Source organism: Arachis duranensis, chromosome 1 (genome assembly GCF_000817695.3).
Source record: "Arachis duranensis cultivar V14167 chromosome 1, aradu.V14167.gnm2.J7QH, whole genome shotgun sequence".
Taxonomy (NCBI): domain Eukaryota; kingdom Viridiplantae; phylum Streptophyta; class Magnoliopsida; order Fabales; family Fabaceae; genus Arachis; species Arachis duranensis.
In genome coordinates, this window is record NC_029772.3 from 71,315,690 (window position 1) to 71,322,863 (window position 7,174).

The following is a 7,174-nucleotide window of genomic DNA, read 5'->3' on the forward strand; positions in this document are numbered from 1 at the left end:
ATTTTCACTGAGAGGATGGGAGGTAGCCATTGACAACGGTGAAACCCTACATACAACTTGCCATGGAAAGGAGTAAGAAGGATTGGATGAAGACAGTAGGAAAGCAGAGAGACGGAAGGGACAAAGCATCTCCATACGCTTATCTGAAATTCTCACCAATGAATTACATAAGTATCTCTATCTTTATTTTATGTTTTATTCATAAATCATTCATAACCATTTGAATCTGCCTGACTGAGATTTACAAGATGACCATAGCTTGCTTCATACCAACAATCTCCGTGGGATCGACCCTTACTCGCGTAAGGTTTATTACTTGGACGACCCAGTGCACTTGCTGGTTAGTTGTGCGAAGTTGTGATAAAGAGTTGAGATTGCAATTGAGCATACCATGTTGATGGCGCCATTGATGATCACAATTTTGTGCACCAGTTAACGTGAACTCTAACGTGGAAGAAGATCAACAACGCCAATGTTAGTGACACTCACTTTTGTCACTAACGTTGGATCATTAGCATTGCCTACGTTAACTCTCACGTTAAGATTGTTAACGTGAAAGTTAACGTGGAGTTGGGTTCAAAGAACTAACGTTAGTGACACTCACTTTTGTCACTAACGTTGGGAGATGGCTTCATTACTACGTTAAGAGCCACGTTAACTTACTTAACGTGGCTTCTAACGTAGGGACTTAAGGCAATTGGAGCGTTAGTGACAAAGGTGAGTGTCACTAATGCTCTTGAAGGTGATAGAGACCCACGTTAAGAGCTACGTTAGCCAAGCTAACGTGAGATCTAACATAGGGGCAAGAGGCAAGCAACGTTAATGGGAAAAGTGATTCCCATTAACATTTGCGAAAAGGAGCACAAGCCAACGTTAATGGGAAAAGTGAGTCCCATTAACGTTGGCCAAGGATTGAGTAAGAAATGTTAGTATTCACATTAAGATTACTAACGTTGGAACTAACATGGGTATATAAGGGTGGAACGTTAGTGGAAAAAGTGAATGCCACTAACGTTCTCGCACTCAAAATATTACCCAACGTTAATCTCACTAGATGCCCAAGCCTAATTCATATTTCTCTGTAAGATGGGCCCACTAAATATGAGAATTGCTTCAACTTAAGGTCCAGAGCCCACATCCAAGACTTGAAGAACTCACTAGAAGATCATGAGGAGTAGTATAAATAGGAGTAGTTTTGAATTAGAGAGAAGCTTAGCACTTTTGGGAACTACTCTCTGCATATTTACTTTTCTGTACTTCTAGCATGGGTTCTTCTTTTCTGCCATTTTTGATTTCTAGAGCTATGAACAACTAAACTCCTTTCATTGGGTTAGGGAGCTCTGTTGTAATTTGATGGATCAATTATAGTTTTCATTCTTCTTATTCTTTCTTTTCTCTTGATCTTAATAGAAAGCTTTCAATCTTAATTCAATTGGTTAGTTGTCTTGGAAAAGAAACTCTCCATAATTGGATCTCCTTTGAACCTTGGAAAAGGGATGAGGAAATCATGCTAGAAATGCTTTCTCATGTTGGACCAAATTGGGGTTTGGATGGATATTGTGACATTTAATCCTTCCAACACTTTGATTTGGAAATACATGTGGTATAATCAGTGACCACACTTTCATCTCTTCCCATGAGTAATTAAATCAAGGAATTGGGCAATTGTTCAAGCTTAGAGAGATTGGATTGCCAAGGAATTGGGATCCAATCACTTAAGATTGCCAAGGAGATTAATGAATGCATTGATTGAGGAAGAGATGAGAATGAACTTGATCCGGAGAATGCAACATCTCCTAAACCCAATGATCTCCCCATTTCTGATCTTACTCATTCTATTTACTTTCTGCCATTTAATTTCCTGCTCATTATCCCAACTCCCCATTTAAGATTCTGCACTTTAATTTCTGTTATTTAATTTCTAGTCATTTAAATTCCTGCATCTCAATCTCAATTCTGTTTAGCTCAACTAGCATATTCTTCTAACTAAAGTTGCTTGACCAATCAATCCCTGTGGGATTCGACCTCACTCTATTGTGAGTTTTACTTGATGATAATTCGGTATACTTGCCGAAGGAAAATTTGTTGAGAGACAAGTTTTCATGCATCAATTTTCTGATTATTTTAGAATTGTTGGAAATTCCGATTTTAGTTGATTATTCATTTGATGACACTATAATGGTTGTTGATATTGGTTTATAACTAACTAGGTTTCGGTTTGAAAAGGGTTAAAAGATTTAAAGTTTGATTACTTAATCAACTTTCTTGAAACCAAAATTTTAAAGTTAAAAATAGTAGTTTTGAAAACGAACTAGTAATTTGATAGTAAACGAAATTGTGTGAGGTTAAAGGCTGATTTTTGGGAAATTCATTATAACTTTTGATGTTGGACTGGGCTACTTTCAAAGAATGGTTGATGGAAATTCTGAATGTTATCTATTGAAAGGATGTTAGTCATTTAACTAATTTATGATTAGATGATTATTCAGAATCTATTGTTATGATAATTGCTGGTAAATGCCATTCTAAAATATTTGGTTTTGGAAAATTAAATTATTTGAGATTTATTTAGTTAAGAAGAGATTTATTCTATTTTGAATTCGATTTATTAAGAAATGTATAAAGTTTTAAATCCAATCTTTTGAGGAGAGATTTTGTTTTAAGTTATGTTTTGAGTTCGGTTTGATAAGAAACAAAAGAAGAAGAACAAAGAGTAAAGGAAAAAGAGATAATTAAAGGGATCTCTACCACACTAGAGTAGAGAGCAAAGATTGAAAAGAGATTGAATGCTGTTTGGGCCTTAGTGCCAAGTATCTAGAGGGGACGGCAATACGTAACGCTCACTTGATACTATACGGACGGCTTAGTGAGGACGGCGATATGTAATGCTCGTTGGAGACCGAAAGGAAGGTTACAGCTCAATGAGAACGGTGATGCGTAATGCTCATTGGAAATCGAAAGGAAGGTTCCCCCATGAGGACGGCGATACGTAACGCTCATGGAGGGAACGATAGCTGAGATAAGGATGGTGGTACGAAACGCTTATCTCAGGACCAATGTCGGGAATCGGGCAACAAACCACACATGAGCTCATGGCCTGTATTGGACTAAACATGCATCATCTTTATTTGTGCAGTTGCATTTGATTGTGTTTGCTTATCTTATTTCTCTATGATTGTGCTGTTTGTCTTATTGCAATTTGTTTGTGTGTTGATCTGTTTCTTGTGCTATTGTTTCTTTGTGATTAGGAACTGAGGTTGTGATTGGGATTTGCCTTAAGTTCGGAAATTTAAATAAGGTAATTAATTATATAAAGTAAAAGTAAAAAGTATTTTCAAAGGTTTAACAAATAGTTTTATCAAGTAAGTTAACTGTTTGCACTATATTCATTACTTTTACATCATTCTCATTCCCTACTGAGAACGTGTGGTTTGTTCTCACCCCAAAATCTTCCACACTCTCAGTAACACAGGTTCAAAGATTCAGTATGAAGCTACAGGTGATTAGTAGATTTACTTGTGATTCCTGTTGTTTTTATAGAGTTCTCTCGCCCTTGTTGCTTTAGCTTTTATTTTATCCAAAGGGATAGGTATTGTATTCGAGTTTTATATTAAATTTAATTGTATAGCACTTACTATTATTATTATTTGATGATCTTTGATATGTGATTTTAATTGCTAAAAATAATTTTTTGGCATTTTCTTAAAAATTGAAATGCAATATCGAACTAAAGACTCAATACTAAAGAGTAAATAAGGAAAATGGGTTAGTAACGCCTCACTTTTAGTACTATCATGATGTGCTAAAATTAGGGTGTAACATTATGGTATCAGAGAAGTCCTTCTTGTAGAGCCTGAGGAATGGATTGACTATGCTTCATTTGCATACTCTGAGCATTTGCCTTGTAATAGGTCTTGTTCTGATGACGAGAATTAGAGTTTTATGCACATGACTGCCTATTGCTTAATGCCGTTAGTCTACCATTGCATACATCACAGTATTAAGTTTGGTCGGCTTAACACTGATGGTTTATGTATATGAGAGCACTAACGGATTATTGTAGGCAAAATAGCACTAATAGGTAATTCATATCGTGGGGTTTGGGAAACGTTAGAAGTTGAAGTTTGGGATGTTGGAGCTCTGGAGTTGGTATGAGATCAATGTGCACACGTTGAGCATGTCGTTTTCACCCTAGTCTATTTTATACCTTTCGCCACCTTGATTTGCCATCACATGATTGAGCCACATCATCTTTTGCATCAAACTTGTCTTGTAATTTCAGCCTTGTAACCATACTTCTACCATTGTATCTTTATGCCATACGACAATCCAAGTATTTAAAAACTATATATATGTATACATGTTGAGATATTTTTGCTTCTTCCTTAAATATGTTTAAAAAATGAGATTAATATGAACTTCTTTTATTTTGTAGCAATTTTCGAGGACAATAATATTTATAAGTGGGATAGTATGTAAGACTCCAGATTTTTGAAAATTAAATAATAAATTACTTATGATTTATAATATTTAACCAAGACTATAATTTGAGAGATTTTATATAAATATAAATTAAGCATTTTCTTATTTATGATTTAAAGCTTTAGTAATTAAATAATAATAAGGATTTTATATGCTTTAAGTTGAATAATTAGATTTTTAACTTTATCTTATAATCTTAAAGGAAACTGATTTTTTATTGTCTCTAATTCTTGAGTTGAAGTAATAATTTGAAAATAATTTGCAAATTTATGAATAAATGGTATTTTCTTTTAAAGATAATTTTATTGGAAGAAAAAAATGGTTCTCAATTACAACTTTATGTCCTAATTATATTATTAGTTGTCCCAAAAAAGAAACCCTAATTTACTAAATACCCCAAAAAATCCCCAACCCTAATATTTTATTCTCTTCAGCCGCCATACCTCCCCCCTTTCTTCCAAAGAATGCGCATACACACACCCAACAACACAGAGAGAGACCCAGAGCCGATGGAGAAGAGAGAAATGGACGAAGACCGTGCCGGCGCTGCGGGTCTTCCTATTGTCATCGATGCCGCTTTGTCGGATCCTTGCCGCCGCCGTTGGAATCGCAAACAGGGGAGGGAGAAGAAAATGCAAGCCATGGCTGAAGGGGAAGAGGCACCGTGTCTGGTAGCCACCTTCGTGAATCCCTCGCCGCTGGTCTGCCTTGAAGCCATTGTTGAGTAGAGCCACGTGAGAGAGGAGACGAGAAGGAAGGAGCCACCGTCATTGAAGCTAGAAGACTACCACCGCAGTTTGCATGTCGCCGTCGTCACTGTCGCATCCTATATCAGCGCTGTTGCACGCGAGGAGGAGGTGGAGCTCGTCCTCGTCATATCTGCACCGCTGTCGAGCTGTGGTGCACCGCAGAATCTTCCCGGAGTTGCCATCGCCTACCGCCACTATCATGGGCCACATGGTTGTTCCCTTGAGTTGCCGTTGCCGTTTTGTTTCTCTATTAAGTCCAATAGGAAATTTTTTTGGAACCTTTGATATATCTGTTGTATGTGGATGAGGTTTTGTGGCGTTATTTGTCATATGATTAAGTATTGATGCTTGCATGTTGTGTTTGAAGTCGCTGTTGTTGCTTCGGAAATGGTCCGATGCTGTGGCAATTGCAAGACACAAGGAAAGAGGTTTTAACGCGTTTGGGTTTTGTGAGTTTCGACGAGCTGAGGTAGGGAATTTATTTCAAAATTAACTATTTTAATTTACGAATGCCATTGAATTTTAGTGAGTAACTACAAATAATTTATAAATGTCTTGTTTAATTAACTGATAAAAATTGATGAAATTGAGATTGTTGGTCCTTTTGAATATGATTGAATGTGTTGAAATTGTGTTGAGATTGATTTGTGGTTGGTTTGAGGATGATGATTGTTATTGGTTTTCTGATTTTTTTAGAATTGGCTGAAATTCTGATTTTAGTTGATTATGTCAAGTTGGTTGCTCTTGAATTGTTCATTTGATGACACTATGATGGTTGTTGATATTGGTTTATAACTAACTTGGTTTCGGTTGAAAAGGGTTAAAGGATTTAAAGTTTGATTACTAAATCAATCTTTTTGAAACTGGAATTTTAAAGATAAAAATAGTAGTTTTGAAAATGAACTAGTAATTTGATAGTGAACGAAATTGTGTGAGGTTAAAGGCTGATTTTTGGGAAATTAATAATAACTTTTGACGTTGAACTGACCTACTTTCAAAGAATGGTCGATGGAAATTCTGAATGTTATTTGATAAAAAGATGTTTGTCAATGAACTAATTTATGATGAGATGACTATTGAGAATTTGTTGTTATGATAATTGCTGGTAAAAAGCTAGTGAAATTGAGATAGAGAAAACCCTGAAAGGGTGGTATAGCCCAAATTTTAGAGGAAATGCTGCCGAAATTTTTATAAAATTTGAGACTTTGTTTGAAATGCTATTTTAAAATATTTGGTCTTGGAAAATTAAATTATTTCAGATTTATTTAGTTAAGAAAAGACTTATTCTATTTTGAATTCGATTTATTAAGAAATGTATAAAGTTTTAAATCCAAATTTTTTAGGAGAGATTTTGTTTTAAGTTATGTTTTGAGTTCACTTTGATAAGAAAGAAAAGAAGAAGATGAAGAGTAAAGGAAAGAGAGATAATTAAAGGGATCTCTACCGCAGTAGAGTAGAGAGCAAAGATTGAAAAGAAATTGAATGCTGTTTGGGCCTTCGTGCCAACTGTCTAGTGGGGACGGCGATAGGTAACGCTCACTTGATACTATAAGGACGACTTAGTGAGAACGGCGATAAGTAACGCTCATGGGAAACCGAAAGGAAGGTTACGGCTCAGTGATGACGGCGATGCGTAACGCTCATGGAGGGAACGATGGCTGCGATAAGGACAGCAGTACGAAATGCTTAGCTCAGGACCAGTGTCGGGAATCGGGCAACAAACCAATACCTGAGCTCATGGCCTCTAAAGGACTAAACATGCATCATCCTTATTTGTGCATTTGCATTTGATTGTGTTTTCTTATCTTGTTCTGTGATTGTTCCATTTGTCTTATTGCAATTTGTTTGTGTATTGATCTGTTTCTTGTGCTATTGTTTCTCTGTGATTGGGAACTGAGATTGTGATTGAGATTTGCTTTAAGTTTGGAAATTTAAAGAAGGTA